The sequence below is a fragment of the Chroicocephalus ridibundus genome, chromosome 13, assembly GCF_963924245.1.
Source record: "Chroicocephalus ridibundus chromosome 13, bChrRid1.1, whole genome shotgun sequence".
In the NCBI taxonomy this organism is placed as follows: domain Eukaryota; kingdom Metazoa; phylum Chordata; class Aves; order Charadriiformes; family Laridae; genus Chroicocephalus; species Chroicocephalus ridibundus.
This window is the reverse complement of record NC_086296.1, coordinates 4,502,798-4,523,829: the sequence shown is the minus strand read 5'-3', so window position 1 is coordinate 4,523,829 and position 21,032 is coordinate 4,502,798. Positions and strand designations below refer to the sequence as shown.

The window sequence follows — 21,032 nt, the reverse complement described above, 5'->3', positions numbered from 1 at the left end:
TCCCCTCGTGCCTGGCTTCCTGCAGGGCTGAGACTTGTCCTCGGTGTCCATCCTGCCTCAGTAACGTTGGATTCCTTTGGTTAATTTTAACCCAATTACTGGAGATGTAAATGTTGTAAGAGATATTCCAAAAAATTTAATGAAAATGGGCTGTTAGGGGAAAAAAAACCTTAAATGATTGTCCTCCATCAAGAGAGAGGGTGCGAGCAGCGGCATCATATTAGACACTGGAGAATCCACATGAGTCTGCCATAGCCTGGGCTGTGCCACCGTCCTTTGGTGCCACCAAGCTCTAGAGATTCTCCCAGTGTCCCCACGCTGACTTTGGGTTCCTGCGTGGTCCGTATGCTGCACGAAGGGGTCTCGCCATGCGAACGCCCCCCATGTTCAATCCCAAGGCTGACGTGCCGGCTCCAAAGGTGAAATCCCAGTGCCCCGCTGGGGTGCCCGACTCTCCCGGTGAGATGCCATCGCTGCCCGGCGTCCCCCGGGTTGTCATGGTTACTGACGCATGGGACCCCAGAGACCTGGCTGGGAATTAATGGCAGCCCGGGATAAAGGATTCCTGTCTCAGCCGAGTTGATGGATTACATTGATGTGCCATTTGTCATACCGTAATTGTTCTGGCAAATGTAATACCCACTAGTATAAACATTGTGCTGCTTTGCTAATAAAACTGAAAATAGGAAGAGAAAGGATGATGCAGTGTTATGGTCAGTTAAAGAGACACTGCCTCCACTCCGCGCTGGCACCGGGGGCTTCTGCCTGGAAACCCGCCCCATCCTGCCCTCTTCATCCATGGAAAATGGGCAAAGCAGATGTCGAGATCCTCGTGGGATTCGTGTGCGGCTGGGGCGGCTCTCGACATCGCTTTGCCCATCGCAGCAGTGCTGGATCTGCCTTTGTTTGGGGGTGGGGGGGAGCCGGACACCTTCCTCCCCCCCCCAGTGGGCAGATAGGGAGCCGGGGACCCCGAGGGTGCCCTTACCGGGGGCTGAGCCCGTCCCTCCCCTGCCTTGCACAGGCTTTAATCGCTTTGTGAGAGGTAAACGAGGGCTGCGGCAGGTTTGGCGGCTGAGGGGGCAGCACTCACCTTGGCGGGGCTTTATAAATGAGGGGCTGCCGCCCCCTCCCCTTGTTTCGGGGGCACCAGGGTCTCCCCTGCCCCTCTGTCTGACAGCGCCGGGAGCAGCCGGTGCCCGAATCCCCAGGTGGTTTTGCTTTCTGAGTAATCAGCCCATGGATTAGGAGCCCAGCGGGGATTTCAGCTGGGGCTAAATTGCTCATCCTGCCGTGAGCGGGTCCCGGTGCTGGCTCCGGGGCAGAGGTGATGGAGAGGGGTCGGAGATCCCCTCCAGCTGCCACCGGTCCTCGCCTGAGGGACCCTCCGTCGCTGTGGGATGATCCCGTGCATCATCCCCACAGCAAGGCTGGGTGTTGGGTCGTGATGCTGTGCCCACGTTTTGGGGGCAGTGGCCGGAGCAGGACCCCAACGGGACCAACTCATCCCTGTCTTCTCCTGTCTTGCTGGCACGAAGAGCAATGGGGAGGAGGAAGAGGAGGAAGAACGCCCCATCCCACCCCAAATCCTGGGGTAGTTCAGAGGTGTTGCGGTTGATACAATCATATCTCCGAATGTTTTTAAAGTTTCTGGTTGACCTGATTCATAGGGAAAAAAAAGATAAACACCCTTTCTGTGTTTGCAGTCATATGTAATTTTTATCTCTTGACCTTTAAACGTAAGCAGCAGTAAAATGAAGAACTATGGCAGTCATTTAACACCCTGCCTGTACTAACTGGTTTCTGCCTGTGAGCCGTGGTTTTAAATTGGCTAATGCAGAATACTTGCAGAGCTAATAATAATTCAGATTACTCCTGTCAGCTATTCCGGTTTCATGGGTAATTTAGTAGTTGAATAAATTTTTAAAAAAATTCATTCGTTCCCATGCACTGTTATGAATCAGTAGATGGTTTACCATTGGCAGCAGTAACTGTAAGAAGATTTAAATTGCTACTGAAAAGGATTTGAGTGAAGGTAATGTTTTATAATGTTCTAAGCCATATGCACTACTTTCAGGCCTCATCAGTTTTACATTGATTCCTAGTGAAGTGTTTAATTGCATCATGAATGCAATATAATTCAGTTCTTTTTGCTAATATGGTATATATCTCAAAGTGATATACAGCACTGACAGTGAAGACTCGGGATTTTCTTAGGATTTTAAAACATGTGTCTGTGTGTGTGTGTTTGCACACGCGTGTACACATCTGTGTGGCCAGGAGCTCTTTTCTTGGGGTAACCTCTGGGTGCCGGGTTGGGCGCTCAGTGATGAGGGCTGCTGGCTCTCCTGGGGTGTCTGCATGGGCAGCAGCAAGTAGGGGATTTTATATATATATATATGTAGATAGATAGATATACACATAAAAATATATATAAAAAAAATATAAAAATATCTAGAATGTGCTGATCTTACAGCGTGACTGCTCTGATCTTGACCCATGCGCGAGGCTCAGCTCCGCTCCGGCCCCGATGCTGTTTCGGTCCTTCCCGGTGCCACCGACGCCCGCGGTGGGCGATGGCACCTCGGTCAGAGGCGCCGGGCCTGGTGCCATCGCAGCCTGGTGGGCAGCGGATTAAAAGAAACATGCTTTCATGTTAATGCGAAGACAATTTATTTGAGTCCATAAAAGAGCTAATTAGGGATGCGGCACGTCGCTAGCTGTTACCCGGCCGCGCTGCACCGGCGGCGGGGAGACGTGCGCTGGCGATGCGGCTCGGGAGCCGCTCTCCCTGACATAAAGCCCATTCCTGTCCCGCTGCCAAGCCGAGCTGTGCGGGATCGGCCCCGGAGCTGCCCGTCTGTGCCTGCCGATGGCCCTGTGCCCTTCACTCCTTCCCTGATCCCTCTGCGCCCTGCGGGACAAGGACCTTTCTTGTGTCCTCCCCCCCGCTGCCTCGCTGCTTGTGCTCATTGCAACTTCATCAGCTAATTAAGGACTGGGGTTTTCAGGGCCCTTTGTCATCTTGATGGGGAAACTGAGGCAGGCTCGGTGCTGGCTGGGTTTTCCCATGGGAGGATGCCGGCTCTCAGCGAGCATCCCCCAGCCCCACTGTAACCCTGACCTACCCGGCTGCATCCCGCTGTCTGCTCGGCTTTTAATTCCCAAATTGCCATGGCTTTGCTGGGAGAGGAGCACCCATTGCCACCGGGGACACATCCCCGGGGATGGGTGCTGTTAGGCTGCTGCCATGCGACTGCAGCTTTCGCCTTTGGGAGTCTTTTATTTTAGCTGAACGACTTACTCGTTCAGGATGCGACACCTTTTATTTCGATTCTCATCTCGCCATCCTGAGCGGGGAAACCTGCCCTGGCCGGGACCTCGGCCGGGACCTCGGCCGGGAACCTGGGGGAAATTTGGGGGAGGTCAGTGAGAGCAGGATCCGGCCCCACATTTGGAGTATTCCCGCTGGAAACTCCTCTACGGCTGCGGTGCTCCCCACCCGGCGCTGCCGGGGCCGGGATGCACGCCGGCGGTAGAGCCTAATGCGATATCAAAGTCACTAACATGATTATGCTTATATATCATATTAGGGAAAATGAATACTAATTCAATACAAACTACTAATTCAGTAGAACAGAAAATTGCTGAGAGAATAGAAAATCGCTGAGCGTGCCGAAGCTGGGCATTGCTCGAAGGAGATCCGCTGCCTGCCTCTCTCCGTGCCGGAGCTCTTCGCTGCAGCGCTTGGTGGCATGGTTGGCTGGGGCGACACGGAGCATCCCAGGGTGGGTGCCGATGCCGAGCCAGGAAGCGGCTCCGGAGACGTCTTGCCAAGGAGCTGGGGCGAGAAACCCCGCTTTGCTTCCGAGCCTGAAGCTCGCGGCCGGGAGGTGTTAGGTGGGACCTGTGGGAGAACTGAAGCAGAAGAGCAGGAAAATGGCTCCAGGTGCTGGAGGCGAGGGGGAAATAAAGCTGGTGCGGGAGGCTGAGCCTCGCGGCAGAGGCCGTCTGCCCCAGCCGGAGGCTGCTGCCTGATGGAGCCAGTATTTAAGGCGTTCGGTTTTTCCGATGCATGCATCGTATCTCATTCCTGAGCTGGTGCTGAGCTTGAACTCCCCGCGGTCCAGGGGAGCATCCCTGTCTCGGGGACCACAACGCTCACTGGGGCTTCCCGTGGTCCAGCCTTCCTCCTCAGCCAAAGCTCTGGATTTCCTCCTCCTCATGGCATTCCTGCCTGGGGTTGTTTCCCCCCTTGGCATCTCGGGTGCGATCCCCACGCCGGTCGCTGCTGCAAACTGTCCACGGAGTCTCCTGCTCCTCGGGACGGTCCCGGTGCTGCGGCTGCTCCCATCGGCGCCGCTGGGTGCTCGGGGAGAGGCAGCTGCTAACGCTGAAACCACTCGACAGGCTATCTGGTTTAATTGGATTCCTCTTTCAAATTATTATTGCTAGCACAAGTTTTCAGGCCGCGGTGTTCCCCGGTCAGGGTGGCTGGCGTGACTCTCCATCCACCACCACAGCCGGGGGATCCCGGTCCCGGTGAGCCGGTTGTATGGAGGGGGGAGACCCAGATTTCACTAATTTACTTCTGAATAAGGAATTTTCATTGCAATTTAATGCATCTACTGCAGGTCATCTGCACCGCGAGGGCAGAGCGGGGTCCTCGGTGTCCGACCCTGTGCCACGTCCCGCCGTCCCATGCCTGCACCTTCGGACAAAAACGTGGCTGGTTTTGGAAATGCCGGATATTTACCCGGTTCAAAGAGAGCCGTAACTGGGACACACAGTGTTTCTGTACTAATACGGTAGGAGAGTCTTATTGTATTAGCAATTTCCCATCAGATCATGTCATATTAGTATTGTATTGTATTAGTATTTGTTTTCACTAATGTGATGTGAAAGTTGCTAATATGATAAGACTCCTGCATTGTATTAGTGAAAACAAATATTAATATGATAGGATGGAAAATAGCTAATAAGAAACTAAGTTGCTAATCTGACGTGATGGATCTCCTAAAGGAATTGGTTGTAGCTTTCCTGTACTTTTCCAGAACCACCTTCAACCTCGGGGGCGGACGGGAAGGCGGCGGCAGCGATGGATGCTGCTGGTGGCTTTTAAAGGGGTGAATCCACCCGGAAAGCGAGAGCGTCTCTTTTGGGTTTAAATCCCAAGCTTTTTGTTGGGCGAGGAGAAAAAAATCCCATCCTTGTGGGAAAGCCCTTGTGTGCCAGGAGCCCTTCCCGAGGGTCCTGGGGCGAGCTGGTACCCAGAAAACTGGAGCAAATCTGAATTTAGGCGGAGTAGAGCTATTCCTCCGGCAGGCTGGAGGCCGCCCCCAGCTGCCGTTACGGCACAGTCTAACTATGATGAGAAGTAACCAACAGTTTCCTAATTTTTTTATTTTTTTATTTCCCCAGCCAGCGGAGCACAATATCAATTTCTAACATGGAGAGCCAGAGTAGGTGAACCGGAGCTAAATAAAAATAAACATTAAACAATTATTGGAATTTAGGTTGATTTAAAAAATCAGCAGGGTTGAGGGAAACGAGCCACCTATTAGCGGTGGGGGGGGGCGAGGGAAAAAAAAGCTATTGGGCTTTTTAACAACATGCTGTTTCTTGGCGGAGGCTGGGATTTGGGCTGCGCGCGCGGTGGCAGCCCTGGATGTTATTGATTAAAGATGATGTAGCAGCAGCGCAATTATATCACAGTTTGCGCTCGCCGCGGTGGTAGCGTTGGCCTCTCATTTGTCTGTCGGAGATTGGTTTGTTTGCCTTGCCCTTCCCCGGTGCCGCTCGCCGCCCCGATGGGTCGGGTCCCCCGGCGCCGGCGGAGGATGCTCGGGGTGGATGGCGACTTGGCTTGGTCTCGGTAGTGAAAATATTTTTAATTGCTTCTCGTCCCCCGCTATTTTTGCATTTAACGGCAATTCCGGGTTCTGCGCTGTCAACTGCGTCGATGCAAATAATTGGGGAATATTGTGGTTTTTGGGAGGAATCGAGCTGCCCGGGCCGGATTCACGGTGGCACTTCTCCTGCGCCGGAGGGTCCGGCGTTTCCCCGAGGATGGGGCGGATCCTGCCCTGCAGCCGATGCTCAGGATGCCGTAACGGGCAAAACCACGTGGAAAGGTGGTTTTAAAGCGTTTCCAGAAAATTCTGCACAGATATAGAGGCCGACATAGAGGCGAAGGGGCTGCGCGGCAGCGAGCGGGTAGCTTGCGGGGAGCGTGCATCTTCGAATCAGTCTATAATGCAATCAATTCTGTATATCCCTAGTGAAACAGCAACATTTATTTAACGTCTTTTATAGAGCAGCTGAGTTTTATCACAAATCACATTCCATTTCTATTCATCGGGGACCCCTTGAAGACTAAAACGCACTTACTTTCCTCCGAGGAAGTTTACCAATTCTTCAATAAAGCCCCATTTGCCTCCGTATGTAAAATTGACACATTTATTGAATATTAAACATTTGCTGGTTGCTTCTGCGCTTCTTTCGACTTTATCTGCTGCCCTTAAAAGTCGTTAAGGGGAAGGATATATCAAAGTCGCAATAAAGGCGTGTTTAGGGATGGAAAGGGGATGCTTGAATCCGCCGGAGAGGCTGGTTCATCCCATTTGGTGGCTCCATCCTCGGAGCAGCCCTTTCCTCCGCCGTCTCTCGGCAATAACCATTTGGCGGCGGTTTTCCTCTGATTATTATGAAGGATTTTCCGTGCATAGAAGCTGTTCCGTGTCGGGTGCCGGTCGGGGTTGTGCCGGGTTGCGAGGGATACGCTTTTCTAACCCGGAGTCAGTCGAGCTAATTAGCAGGAGGTCCAATAAAACAAGTTTTTCTTTTATCCCTGTTACTAAGTGCTGTTGTAAATCAATTAAAATGTATTCTAGTAATTCTATTTTTTCCTTGGCGACTCTGTTTAAAGAAATACCGAGCCATTAGCAGTATTTTGTGTATGTTTGTGTGTGCGTTTATGGGAGAATATTGAACTGTCGCTGTCGAGTTCGGTGCCCAGCCATGAGCGTGCCCTGCCCCGCTTTCTTCCCACGAGCCACGCGAGTCTCTGCCCGTTTATTTGGAGAAAGGCGACGGTTTTTTGAAGGTAATAAAGAGGGAATTTTCTTTCCCTTGAGATGTGGCTACTCGTGCCAACGGTCGTCCTGATTATTAATTGCTAAAGATGTAGCTGCGTCCTTCGAGCCTGTTCCCAGAGATGTTTTTGGTGGAGTATTAACTCAGGAGGATGCGAGAGCGATGTCCAACGGTTATTGGACCTTTAGGACCATTCCCTAAAGACACCACAGCCTCTGTGCAGTGGGAAAACCCTCGGTGGCTGGAGTAGAAAATTTGCCAGAAGCAAAAAATTGGGGATTCACACCCTTTCTGCCAGCCGTCGTGCATCTCCCTCTCATTCCCCGCCTTTTCTCTGCTTTAATTCACATTATTTTAAGGAGAATTGACAAACTTGGGCCAGCTTGCCCTGCTTTATGGCTGATTTATCGCAGTCCACTGGCTAATTGAGGGCGCGTCGTTAGACGGGGAGGTGGTTGCCTGGTGGTTTCGATGACTCTTGAATCTCAGCAGGGCACGAATCGCCATTTACTGATGGCCGGCTTGAAGTCTCAAGTAAAGACCTTCCTGCTCTATCATCCTGGAGGGATGGCTGGGCTACTAAATCCCGTATGGAGACAAAGGTCCTCCCTGCCATGGGTTAACTCTTTAGCCCCATCCGGGATTTATACTGTCAGCATTTGGGAGAAATGTCCCCAACCCATCCTGGCCCATCGGACGTGTTTATGAAGAATGAGCTTGATAAATTAATACTTTGCTGAACACTGGGATAGGACCGAACTATTGGGGGGGGGGGGTGTTGCTGATGTTACCAGCAGGAATAAGGAGATTTGAGATTTAGGGGTTCCTTGGTTGTTTTTAAGGGTTGAATTTTGTCCCTCCTTCGGAGCAGGGCGACCCTGGCGTGCCGCAGGGATGCAGCTGGCTGCAGGATAGGGTCTGGCTCCCGCTTTGCCCTGATTGCGGCTCCATCTCTGGATGCTGAATTATAATGCCGGGTTGGAAAATGAAGCTCTCAGGGCTGAGACACCCCAAATTGTCCCAAATGGAAGAGCGAATGGCTGTGCGAGGGAACCAGCCCCCCTTTGCAGCAGAGGTGAATTTTCGGGGCACTGTCCGTATTAATATGTAAAAGAAGCTGGCATAATAAATGTCACCTAAACAGAGCTCCGGTAAACATAGCTCATCTTGAGTGTATAATAAAAATAATATACGGCTGCCTCTCGGCAGCTCCCGTCTCAGTGCCGGCCGGGAGGAGAAGCCCCTTTGCGAGGATCTTGCGGCTGGCATGACCCTCGTCCCCGGCAAGAAATACCCAAAAGCGCCTCCCGGCACAAATAACCTTTCCAGTGCACCGAGAGGCTCTTCTTTATGGGTGAGGGAAAGTGCTTAAAATGCTTAGAGGGAATAAACAGCTTTTAATGAAGTTACATTGCCACATAATGGGTATCATAAAATTGCCTTCATAGTACAGGGTCCCAGGATGGCTTTTATTATCGACTGAGCAGGAATCCTGTCTGTAAAGCTCCGGCAGCTGCAGAGAGGAGAATGCAAAGTCTTCTTAAATTACCTGATTGAAATAACCGGCAAATATTCTGCTTTGCTGCTTTGTTGAAGGCAAAGCTGCCTTTGGGGTGGTCTGTCAGACCTGGTTTGCAGCTTCTGAAGAACACAGGAGTTTCATTGCAGCAAAACAGATGTTCATCTTGTTTCTCTATCGGCTGTTTGATGAGAAATTTATTGCTCTTCTGCTGGGCTGGAGCTCCTCTGCTGCGGAGTCTATTAGGCAGCCCGGGAGCTGGCGGGGAGCCAGGGAAGCCGCGTTTTGATGAAACCCATGAAAAAGCCTCAGCTTCGAAGGCGCCAGTAATAATGCATCGGCTAGACTCTTCGGATCGGGCGATTGATTGCCCGTGATTTGATTTATTGATCAATACCCTCAAATTTGGCGTCTGAGAAGCTGAACTAATCTTTAACTGCTGTGAACATCTCTGCCTGGTGGAGAATTAGAGCTGATAAGGAATGTATGAAAGGAATCTGAGCTTATCTTAATCACACAGTGCCCCGGCGCTGCCTGCGCCGAGCGGGAGTGGATGTGTGCAGAACACAATCACCAGGCAGAACAGAGCAGATCTATAAATTGATGGAATTCAAAGCCTCCAGCATCGATTACCATTATAACAAACAGTGGCGCGCTGAATGTCTGATTATTTTTAGACAAAGATTCTGTGCTCTCAGCAGCAATTTTGCTGATGCTGTCACTGTGTCAGATGTCTGTTGTTGATTGCAATTAGATGCGATACAAAAAAAAAAAATAATTTAAAACTATCTCTGCCTATAGTTTTATTTCCACTTATTAAATCTCCTCCTTTGTTTGCCTCCTCCTAATGTCTGCAGCTGGATGAAATATTGCATTACCAGAAGAGATCTCTTATATTCAGTTGGGTATAATCACTTTACAGATCATTGGATTATATCTGATATGGTTCAGATAATCCTGGGGAAATGTGGGACATTTACTCTGCCTTGGTTAAATGCGCCCTGGTTTAGGGTTTTGAATGCGAATCTGCATAACATTTGGGTTTCTGAAGCAGGTCTGCAACCCTCCCAATGATCTAATTCTATTAAAACACTAATCAATTCCCCGTGACGTCAGTCTGCTTTCCTGCCGGTGCTGAGCGTTAGGTCCAACGTGGATTTATTCTGTCCTTTTTAACCAGCTTTTGGAGCTGCCGCGCCATCGGCTTTCATGGTTTAAGGAATGAACGCCCCGGAGCGGTGACGGGGTGTGGGCAGGGGGGCAGCAGGGCACACCGGGCACCGCGGTTTGGTTTGCCAGGGTTCTGTGTGCCGGGATCCCTCTATGGCCAAGGGCATCCATAGGTTTGATGCTTCCCAGCTTCTCACCAGTGTGTGGCTGAGTGGCAGCGTTTGGGACCGGTCGGTGCTGCTGGAATGGCTTTGCCAGGGGAATGCGGCTGGCAAAGGGCAGTTGCTGAGATGGCTTTTCCCGATGGGGAAAGCTCTTTGGGAACCCTCCTTGAAGCCCAAATCCATGCTGGGGGCTGCGGGTCCATGCAGGGATGCAACGGCACTGGGACTGGGGGGTCCCTTGGGAGCCCCGTTGGACCCGGTTGGGGTCTGTCTCTCTGCACCCCACGGTGATGCCGCTGCAAGATATTTGGAGAATTTCACATTTTTGTTTCAACCCCAGCGGGGAGGACAAGGTGGGCTTTGCCGCGTGGCGAAGTGGTGGCCGTGGCCCTGGCCCTGACCCGGCCGCCGGGGGAGCGGGAGGTCTCCTCTTGAACGTGACCTCATCTTGCGCAGACACGCGCGGCCCCGGGGCTTGATGGAAAAATGCACCGCGGCAGAGGAGTTATGTGCTGCTGGCAGCTGGTGTTTTCTTTCTTTGGGAAATCTAATATATTGATTAGCTTTCTTCAGAACAGCATCAATAAAGCGTATAATGGCATGGCTGGTGCCTGCGGCGTCTCCTCCCCTGGTCTGAGCCCCCCTGGAGCCGGGAAGGACCTTGGCTGCTCCATGCCAGGCTCCGCGTCCCGCCGGCTGCTCCTCCCTTTCCTGGCAGCCACGGGCCCTGCTCTGCCCAGCAAACGTGCTTGGCCAGACACCCCGGTCCTCTGCATGGGGGTTACCCCAGGCAGCCTTCCTCCTCCTCCTCTTCCTCCTCCCATCCCATGCCTCCACAGCACGGCTTCTGCTGGCAGCTTTGGCTCAGTCAGCTCCAGCATGGAGGCGCTTGGCCAAACGCTGTCAAATATCTCCAGGGTCTGGCTACGCGGTGGGGCACGGCCGTGATGTGCTCCTGTCCTGGTCATCCCTGTCCCTGCGCAGCCAACGTCACCAGCAGAGCCACCGTCACCGGTGGTAGCACCGGCGGTGGTGGAGTGACACCGTGCTGGCGGACTCATTGCATCCTGGATCCCTTCCAGGTGCACATGGATGCTCTGCTGGTCCCATCGCGGTCTCCGGCGTTGTACGGACCCTTCTGGCTGCAGCCTGGCCTGTGCTGCGTGGATTGCTGCTCCAGCCCCGCGGTCACGGCCGGGGAAGATGGAAGGAGATACCTTTTCCATTAAAGTGTCTAAGAGAGTTTAGAGGGTGGTTTATTGTTGTTTTTGCGGTTGGGGTTTTTTTTTTTTTTGAGCTGATTGATTGCGATAATGAATGGAGCCCAGAAATCGGCTGGAGCGGCGGCTGGAGGCCGGCTGCTGGATTTAAAGTCCTGGTTGGCTTCAGACCCTCTCCACTATTTCAGCTTTCATCTGTAAAATACACAGAAAGCGAGCGGGATCTTATTTAGGGCTCTCCCAAGCCCAGATCTGCCCTCGGATGCCAGTCTCTGTAGGAGCGGGTGCCTCGTGCTTGTGTTATATACCGTTGGCTTATTTATTTCTCCATGGTTCGCTGGAGAGTGAATCCATCCGGGGGGATGGATTCCACCATGGGGCACCTTGGCATCGTGCAGCGGGTGAAAACAGCAACATCCAGGATTTATCTGGCTTACAGATGCTTGTATTTTTCTTTCAAGTCTGGTCCACTTCTAAAAGGGCTGGAGGAGCATCCTGGTCCCCCAGCGCCCTGGGATGGAGGTGGCCGGGCTGCATCCCGCTGGCTGGGAGCCGGGAAGGGTTTTCTCTGCTTCCTGAGCATCTTGCTGTGGGCTTATTTCAGAGGGAGAGATTTTCAGGGAAAATTGACAGCTGATGACTATGGGAAGATGTTTTCAAAAGGAGAAACAATTTACAATAATTAGAAATTTATAAAATGTCTTTAAACATGGTGGTAATAGGGATAAGAAAACACTTGCTGCAATGTAATCAGTTATTAGCAGCTGATCATTTATCTCGATGGATAGTTGCTGCTGGTACATGAGACACGTAATAAAAGGACTCTTGATTAACTAATTTGAATATCTTTTGAGAACAAATTCTGAGTTCTCTTTTTTCTCCATTGTAACGGATCCGTACATCTGCGAGATAAACACTGAATGAATATGGTAATGAATATTATTCTGGAAGTGTAGCCCTCGAACGCTACCGTCGCCGTCCCAACCCTGGCCTTGGGAAGCCGCTGGAATAGATGTAATAAGGAAGGGGCCCTTAACGATGCCAGCCGGGAGGGGGCAAAGCTGCAGGATGCAGGAGAAGCGTGGCGGGGGGGTTGCAGGGATGCGGGGTCTGGGAGGGCAGGACCAGGCTGGCCCCCTCCATCAGCCCCTCTTTGGCCTCCGGTGAAGAGCAGGATGGCAAAACTCCAGGTCGGTGGAGCTGCCCACGAGCAGCCACCAACACGGCACGTGAGATGGCAGCCCTTGATAGATGGGGTTTTTTAAAAACACAGCCGTTTCCTCTCTCCCCGGGAATGGAAATCTGATGCGCGTCTCAAACCTCTGGCCCCTGCACGATCCCATTACGGCTCTTTTGATAACACGCTGTAAACCCTGATTCCATTTTAGATGCCGAGACCTCGCGGCTCAGCATCTGTGCTGCGGGACCGTGGACCGCTGGTGGCCCCGGGATGACGGGCGGCAGCAGCAGGACCGATCCCTGCTCCCTCCCGGCTGCCGTGCCCGCACGTGCCGGTGGTTAAAGGATGCGGACACAAGTGCGCAAGTGTGGCATGGCCGAAACAGCCAGGAAAACAGATTCACAGAATCACAGAACCTGACAAACATGTATTTCTCCTTCTTGGCGGAGCGGGCAAAGGGAGGAGGCGGGTGCCGGGTGGGTTAAGTGAGGTCCGGTCCCAGCCCCGGTTGGTTTCTCCGGCAGCTCCCGGCCCGTGGTGCCAGCCCTCCGTGAACTCGCCAGCGGCTCAGGAGCGGTTCCCGCTGCCTGTGAGTTATTCATCGTTCTCAGCCGCTAATGGACTCCATTCAAATACCTCTCCCTCGCTCCCCCCTCCCAAGTGTTCTGATTCACATCGTGGCTGAAAGCAGATTCCTTTTGGCAGTGAGAGCCCCAGTTATTTTATATTTACGCATCATTTTCTTCCCAGGATCCCAGTTTTCCCCTTCTTTCATGTCCCCCTACTCCTTTTGGTTCCATCCCGGGTCGGGTCACGCCGTGGCTCCGTCTCCATCACCCGCCGTCCCCTCGGCACATGGCTGTGGGGGGATGCTGCTGAGGGACGGGGGGCTGGATGCAGCCGCTCCTGCGGGGATGGGAAGGTGACGCCCCGAGAAATTGGCCCTGCGCCTCCTGGGTTGTATTTACTGCGGCAAGGAGCAAAGCCCACGTAGCTGTGGATGCAGTTTACAGGTAATTAAACTCAGCTTGGTGAGGATTTAAACATTAATATTGATGCTAAAGTTTTTAATAAAATATAGGTAGAGAGAGAGAGAGAAAGAGGTATCGATTCCTATAGGCTTTTTATTTTTTCTTCTCTCCTGCTTTATTGTTGCAGGGAAGGGTTGATATATGGGTGAGCAAGAAATAAGGATGTCCCGTGCTGGCATGGGGGTCTGCAGGTGAGGACAGATGCGATCCCAGAGGGATTGGGGAAAATATTTAGGAAAATGCATTTGGGATTGATCCGTATGGCGAGGCCGTTCCCTGCCCGCCCCTCCTGGGCATCCTCCGCGATGGGCACAGGCTCATCCCTGCGCTTGGGGACAGCATCCGCTTCTTGGGAACGGTGCCCAGCCTCCGAGGATTCCACGTCTGCTTCTGCATCCCCTGTGTTGCTCTCCAGATCAAGACACAACCCCTTGGCTGCCGCCGCCGCCACCATCCGTGTGTCCGGGCTGCGCCGCTGGCATCGCTCCCGTTCCCAGCATAGTCCTGGTGGGTCCAGGATGGGGGTTCCCGGGGTCCCCCGGTCTCGCAGCCCCACTGCCGTCATCAGACCCCCTTGGCAACCCGTGTTCCCGTACCGCACCAAAGGCCGTTAAAAAGATGCTGACGGCCGTTTTTCACTCCCTGCTTCTCTGTATACACACAGGACTCGGGTTTATCTGCTTTCTTGCCAATATTTTTTTATATAACAGTGAAATATTTATATTGTCCAATAAAAGGCAGTAAGCTTGCAATCTCCCGCAAATTCATTTGAGACCGGGAGCTTCGTTGTCTGAATTTTACACCCGGCAGTGACCCCTGGTAATTGGCTCCATACATCTTGAGCATCGCGGATTTACATAAGGCGTAGGGGCTGATTGATGGCCGGGGTCACGCCGCCTGCCCCACGGCCCATCTAGCAGGGGATGGTGGTGGCCACCCTGCACCATGTCTCCTCCTGTCCCACCAGGGCACGACCTGGCGGGTTTTTTGGTGATGCTGGTGAGAAGGGGAAGAAGGGTTTGGACCCCCGCAGTTTGGGTATTTGTGGCTTAAATCCCCGCAGCGCCAGGGTGGATGGCTGGCTCCGCGCCGAGCGTGGTGGTCACGGTCCTGAGGTTTTGGTGGGACGTGAGGATGGAGCAAACTGCAGGTAATGGAGCAAACTGCAGGTCCTGCAGCCGGGACCAGCTGCTGATCCTGGGGGTGGCAGCTCCCTCCGTTGCAAACCCTGTTTTGCCCCCCAAAGTGCCCAGTTTGGGTGTTCGGGGTGGGCAAGTCGGGGACGGGACGTTTATCGCCGGCAGCCGGAGCTCAGGGCACAGCCGAGCTTCACGCAGTCACCTCTCGACCTCCGCCACCAGCACCTCAGCCCCCAATTTATCAAAAAGCAATTAATACCCGCCCCCCCCACCCCTCAGGTTTTACGGTTTCTGTTTCTTCCCGCCGACTGCAGGGCAGTAATTAGAGTCTGGCTAATGAGGTTTTCATGGGGGGGATACGGTCTCTCGCCCTACCTCCCCACCAGACAAAGGCTTTGCCACCGTTTGTGGGGCCGGCATAAATTTTTTCTGTCTGTTTTCACTGCGATACAAGCCAGATTGGGACCGGGATACCCCCCGTCACGGCCAAGCCACGGGATTTACCGGGAAGCACCCGAGAGGTCGCATCGCATCACATCAACCCCATCATTTTTATCTTTTTTTTTCCCACACACCCCCCTCCCCACATTCCACCAAAATTAAAAAGCCATCTATATCTTAAAAACCTTATTTATGAACACTTAAGCGTAAGTAAGTCATCGTTGGACGGCTTCCCTCCCTGCTGATGGATGTAATCTGGCACCGGGGTGGACCGGGAGGGAAATCTGGCAATACAATATGCTGTGCTTGACTATTTTGACACTCGGAGTGCGATGTTTTTTTTACAGTTACTGATGAGCTTATGGCACTGCTCCTTTTGGAGACGCGAGGAGGAGGCTGGGGCTGAGAATATTGATTAGCAAGCTCCTGATTATCTCAACAACCCTCTCGCCTTGCCTTTTCTTTTGCGAGGAACACAGAATTTCTTCAATTATTCATATAAACCCCCTTGTCGATATTGCCAACACGCCGTGGCTGCGCGACACAGAGCAAAAGCAGTCCGGGGGAATGATATTCTTGCAATCTTAAAACCCAACCCTCTTAAACCACCTTTATTTTCGTTTTTTCCCCTCTTTTCCTCCCCCCCCCCGCCCTTTTGTTTTTGTTTTGTTCCAGAAGGAGCTTAATTCTGTTGCTTCGGCGCTGGCAGCGCGGCGGGGGGAAAGCGCACAGTCTCATAAACATTTAATTGAACTCAGCTGGGAATTTAAGAAAAATGTACCTGAGGTACAGGAGATTTGCTGTTAGAGAATTAACTCGGCAGGACGGCGGATTTCCCTCCCCAGCAACTAGATTTTTGAGAACCATAGATGTAAGTGACTAGCAAGAAGGGAAGGTAATTAGCCACAAAGACAAATCATAGCCCCTAACCTTGGGTTATGGGGATTTCTGGCTCTCGCTGCCTCTGGTAGCCCCTTTGGATGGGCAGAGCTGGGTCCCGGAGTGAGGGGGACACAAGGGGTTCGTGGGGGGACAGAGCATCCGCCTGGATGCGGCACCCGCCTGGATGCATCCCGGCAGCGCGGGAGGAAACTTTGGGTTCCGAGGCGTTTATAAAAAGCAAATGTTGAGTATTCAGCGCCGAGATGCTGGCACCCAACTCGCAGCCCAGATGGGGGGAGATGTGTTGTTTTTTAAAAAAAAAAAAATAAAAAATTTTAAAAAGACGAGAAGGGGGGAAAAAAAGAAGAGCAACTCTAAAATAGCTCTCCTGGGAGGCCGTGCGGGGAGGGGTGTTTTCTGCCTGCCTGGGTGGGAGGAAAAACCAGCAGCGTTAGAGGGGGATGCTCGGAGCAGAGGTGGGCAGGGGAGCGGGCAGGACCTGCCCTCGCCCCCGTGGTCATGATCCCGGCCCCTTCCCACCCCGTCGGCTCTTGGGGGTTGAAATGGGAAGTGGAGAGCCCCAGGAGGGACAGACTGGACGTGGCTTGGTGTGGACAAGGCACAAAGTCACCGTCCCTGACCTCTGTGGGGTTTCTGCAGCTGATAAAATCCTTCTGCTCTGCCTCCGTGCTGGGTGGTCCTCGTGCCACGCAGGGGCAGGGGTGCGGGCAGGGCCCTGATGTCCCCTGAAGGACATCAGGGATAGTGGCCCTGCCTGGAGAGCTTCCAGGCAGGGGAAAGAGCCATCACTGACGGGAGGTGGTGTGGCATGGCTGGGAGATGCCGTGATGTGACCAGGAACTGCCATGGTATGCCTGGGAGGTGCTGTGGTGTGACTGGGAGGTGGTGTGGTATGGCTGGGAGATGCCATGACATGACCAGGAACTGCCATAGTGTGGCTGGGAGGTGCTGTGGCACGGCCAGGAGATGCCATGACATGGCCAGGAGATGCCATAGTGTGGCCGGGAGATGCCACAACATGGCCAGGAGATGCCATGGCATGGCCAGGATGCACCAGATGAGATTGCAGTGGGCAATCTAAGGCAGGAGCTGAGCAATCAGGGTGGGACGACGTGGTCCCAAACCACCACGTTGCTGCAGAAAGCATCTCACTTCTTCATCCTCCAGCCTGACCCAGGTGCTCCCTAGCCCCGTGCCCCTGCCACATCCCCGGGGGCTCCGTGGATGCCGTTTCTTTGGTCCCCGATACCGGTGAGAGATGCGTTGCACTTCAGGATACATCTCCTTCTCCCTGGCTTTTTAATGCTCTCTCTTCAGGGGCTGCTTTCTCTGCTCCTCTAATGTGCTTCGATGGAAACCCCTGGAGAGCTGCCGGTACTCCGAGCTTGCCAGCAGCGACACATTAGGATCTGTCATCTGCTGAGCATTACCTGATTTTAAATCTGTCTCTTTGGAGCTACGGAACTGCATAAGAAAATATTAAAGTAAACAATAAGTGGATTTACACAAATGCGACTGATTTCCATATTTTTCATCACTTCATTTTATTACTGGGTTTACTGATATGCTCATTTATTTATAGGGCAATCCAGTATTGATTCATTCCGATGCACTATGCATAAACACATAAAAGAGAGTGATAACAATAGGAATACATTTTCAGTCTTTTAAATACTGCATTTTTTCCGATAGTCTTCATTAGATCCGCTACGAGAATATGAGCTATGTCCTTCGGGGAGCCCCAGCCGGTCCCTCCGCCCAAGTGGCTCTGGATTTATGGGGGTGTAAGGGAGAGCAGGATGCGATTCCTGCCTCGGTGGCAGCTCCTTCCCCAGCTCTGCTGCCTTTCTACCCCCCCAGGGCTTTTTTCCACAAGAGGTTTGGGGTGATTTTATCCCAAAAGGTGGATTCTGATCCCCTGGAGGCGGGTTCCTGGGCTGCGTCAGTGCCAGGCGGTGCGGGATGGACACTGCGGTGCTGCGGCTGCTCCTGAGGTGGGGCTGGCTGGGGCCTTCCCCCCTCTTTTCCTTCCTCTTTTCCCCCTCTTTTCCTTCCTCTTTCCCCCCTCTTTTCCTTCCTTTTTTACCCCTTCTTTTTTAATCTTTTCTGTCTCTTTTTCCCTTCCCTCTTTTCCCCGCTTCTTCCCCCTTTTTCCCCGCTTCTTCCCCCTTTTTCCCCTCTTTCCCCCCCCCCTTTCCCCCCCTCTTTTTCCCCTCCTCTTCCAAATTTTTTAAAATACTTCCTCAATAGATTTTTTTCCCCCGCAAAGCACACTTTTCAGCGCTGCCCATGAATATTAACCAGGGAGAGCAGAGCGCTACATCATCTGCGTCACGGGAAGGAGCCCATAAAAGCGCGGTGATGAATGGCGAGCCTTCCCCCTCCGCTCCTTCTTGGAAATGGGAAGGGAAGGGGGGGGGGAAGAAAAAACAAAAAAATCATTTTGAAATATTAACCCGGGTGGGGGTGGATGGGCTTTTTTGGGCCGTTTCTCTCTGCCATTCCCAAATCCATTCCATATACATTTAGGTTCTTATATCCTTCCTATATAATTTTTTTCCTCGAGGAAGGAGGAGCAGGGCCAGGAGAATAAACCGTACCCACAGAGAATAAACCCAGCTTTTATTCCCCCCCCCGATTAGCTATAGGACAGTTGCTTTCTCTCACCAAAAGCTGCCCGTGACAGCAGTTTAATGGCAACAGCTTGAGACGGACAAAGTTTGAATATCCTTGCGACGGAGAAAAGAGCAAAGCGAAAGCCCTGCTAATTACAAAAGTTGCTTTATGAAAGATAATTCAAAGCAATAATTTAGCAAACATAATCAAGTAGCGCAGATGGGGATTTTGATGAATAGTTTGCAACATGCAATTAGCAGCTCTTGCAGTTACATATCATTAACCCTCAGAGCACAAAAATTATTTTCTCATTATTAGATGAAAAGGTAAAATTAAGCTGACTAGACAGTAAAGGAACAAACTACAATTAATTACCTTCATTTATTACAGTCATTATTTTAAACTTATTTTTTTTTACTCTGATAGATAGACGAAAACATCTAAATTAAAAGTTTTGTTCTGCTAAATGGGAGGTGAAACTTTGCGATGCTCGGGACGCGCCCGTGTGCCGAGGCCATCCCAGCTCCATCCCGGCTCCATCCCGGCCCCGGGCACCAGCGGGAACCCCCTCATCACCCCTTTTCATCCGCGCTGGGGATGCAGAGCCCCCCGCATCCCTGCCCGTCTCCACCGCCGACCTGGACCACAGCCTTTCGTTTCGGCGCGTGTGCCGGTAGCAGATGGTTTGAAGTTGCCAACTGTCAGCAAATGCACTGAGAAAATAAATTAAGGGGGGAAAAAAAAAAAAATTAAGGAAAAAACCCAACTGAAACCAGCCAGTGTGGGGGGGAAGCGTATTAAATTATGTCGGTGAGGCTGGTAAAATATGCTTGAAATATTTTCCCCGCCTGCTGCGTCGTGATGGGAGGCTGTAGCTCACCTGGGGACGGGCGTCGGGAGGAGGCAGGAGGATGCTCCTGCCCGGCAGCAGGCGGGGGGGGGACAGGGCCAGCACCGATTTGGGGGGTCATCCCAAGAAATCCTGCGCTGCGGAGCAAGGGAAGAGCTCGGGCATCTTTCCCCTGGAGCCGGCCGGGATGGGATGCCACGGAAAAAGAGGTGGGGGGAAAAAAAACCTAATGAGCTGAACGTCCTCTGACTGTGCTCTCAGGAACTTTGCCAAAGCGTCATTGAACTTGTCAGGAAGTATTACAACAAAATTAAGAACCAGCAGCAATTTTCTTGCGTTCGGGATCCTATGCTTTATAAAGTAAATTATTAATGCATTTTTTTTCTCCGTTAAGCAGTTATTTGCAGCAGTCTCGGTATATTTCTCATTAGAAATAACATCATCTGAAGAACTTATATTGATTCTTTTTTTTTTTTTTTTTTAATCTCCGAATCATGAACGTGAACAACATATTTCTATGACGTTCCCTTTAACTAGAATTCTCAGGCTTTATTTTTATATTATTGATCTTTTTGACATGAATTGCTTTTTGGCCTTGTGAAAGCGGTGTGAGCTGCTTCTGCCTTTGGAGGAACGGGCCAGGGGCTGCAGTGGGGGAAGGAGTGGGAAGGAGGGGTGTGATGGGTCTGGGCGTAGGTGTGATGGGTCTGGGCATGGGTGTGATGGGTCTGGGCATGGATGTGATGGGTCTGGGCATAGGTGTGATGGGTTTGTGTGTGTGTGATGGGGCTGTGAGTGGATGTGATGGGTCTGGGCGTAGGTGTGATGGGTCTGGGCATGGGTGTGATGGGTCTGTGCATGGATGTGATGGGTCTGTGCATGGATGTGATGGGTTTGTGTGTGTGTGATGGGGCTGTGCATGGATGTGGTGGGTCTGGGCATGTGTGCGATGGGTCTGGGCACGGGTGTGATGGGTTTGTGTGTGTGTGATGGGTCTGTGCATGGATGTGATGGGTCTGTGCATGGATGTGATGGGTCTGGGCATAGGTGTGATGGGTTTGTGTGTGTGTGATGGGGCTGTGCGTGGATGTGGTGGGTCTGGGCATGTGTGCGATGGGTCTGGGCACGGGTGTGATGGGTTTGTGTGTGTGTAATGGGTCTGTGCATGGATGTGATGGGTCTGTGCATGGATGTGATGGGTCTGGGCATGTGTGCAATGGGTCTGGGCACGGGTGTGATGGGTTTGTGTTTGTGTGATGGGTCTGTGCATGGATGTGATGGGTCTGGGCATGGATGTGATGGGTCTGGGCATGGGTGTGATGGGTTTGTGTGTGTGTGATGGGTCTGTGCATGGATGTGATGGGTCTGGGCATGTGTGCGATGGGTCTGGGCATGGATGTGATGGGTTTGTGTGTGTGCGATGGGTCTGGGCATGGGTGTGATGGGTTTGTGTGTGTGTGATGGGTCTGTGCATGGATGTGATGGATTTGTGTGTGTGTGATGGGTCTGTGCATGGATGTGATAGATTTGTGCGTGTGTGATGGGTCTGTGCATGGGTGTGATGGGTCTGTGCATGGGTGTGATGGGTGTGTGCATGGATGTGATGGGTTTGCGTGTGTGCGATGGGTCTATGCATGGGTGTGATGGGTCTGTGTGTGTGTGATGGGTCTGTGCATGGGTGTGATGGGTGTGTGCATGGATGTG

General features: G+C 52.2%; 1 protein-coding gene across 12 annotated transcripts in view; it reads left to right on the top strand.

The window, feature by feature from the left end:
• The window catches only part of CUX2 (cut like homeobox 2), a 69,444-nt gene that overhangs the window by 25,388 nt on the left and 23,024 nt on the right, over positions 1 to 21,032 (top strand). The gene's annotated exons all lie outside the window — the stretch shown is intronic.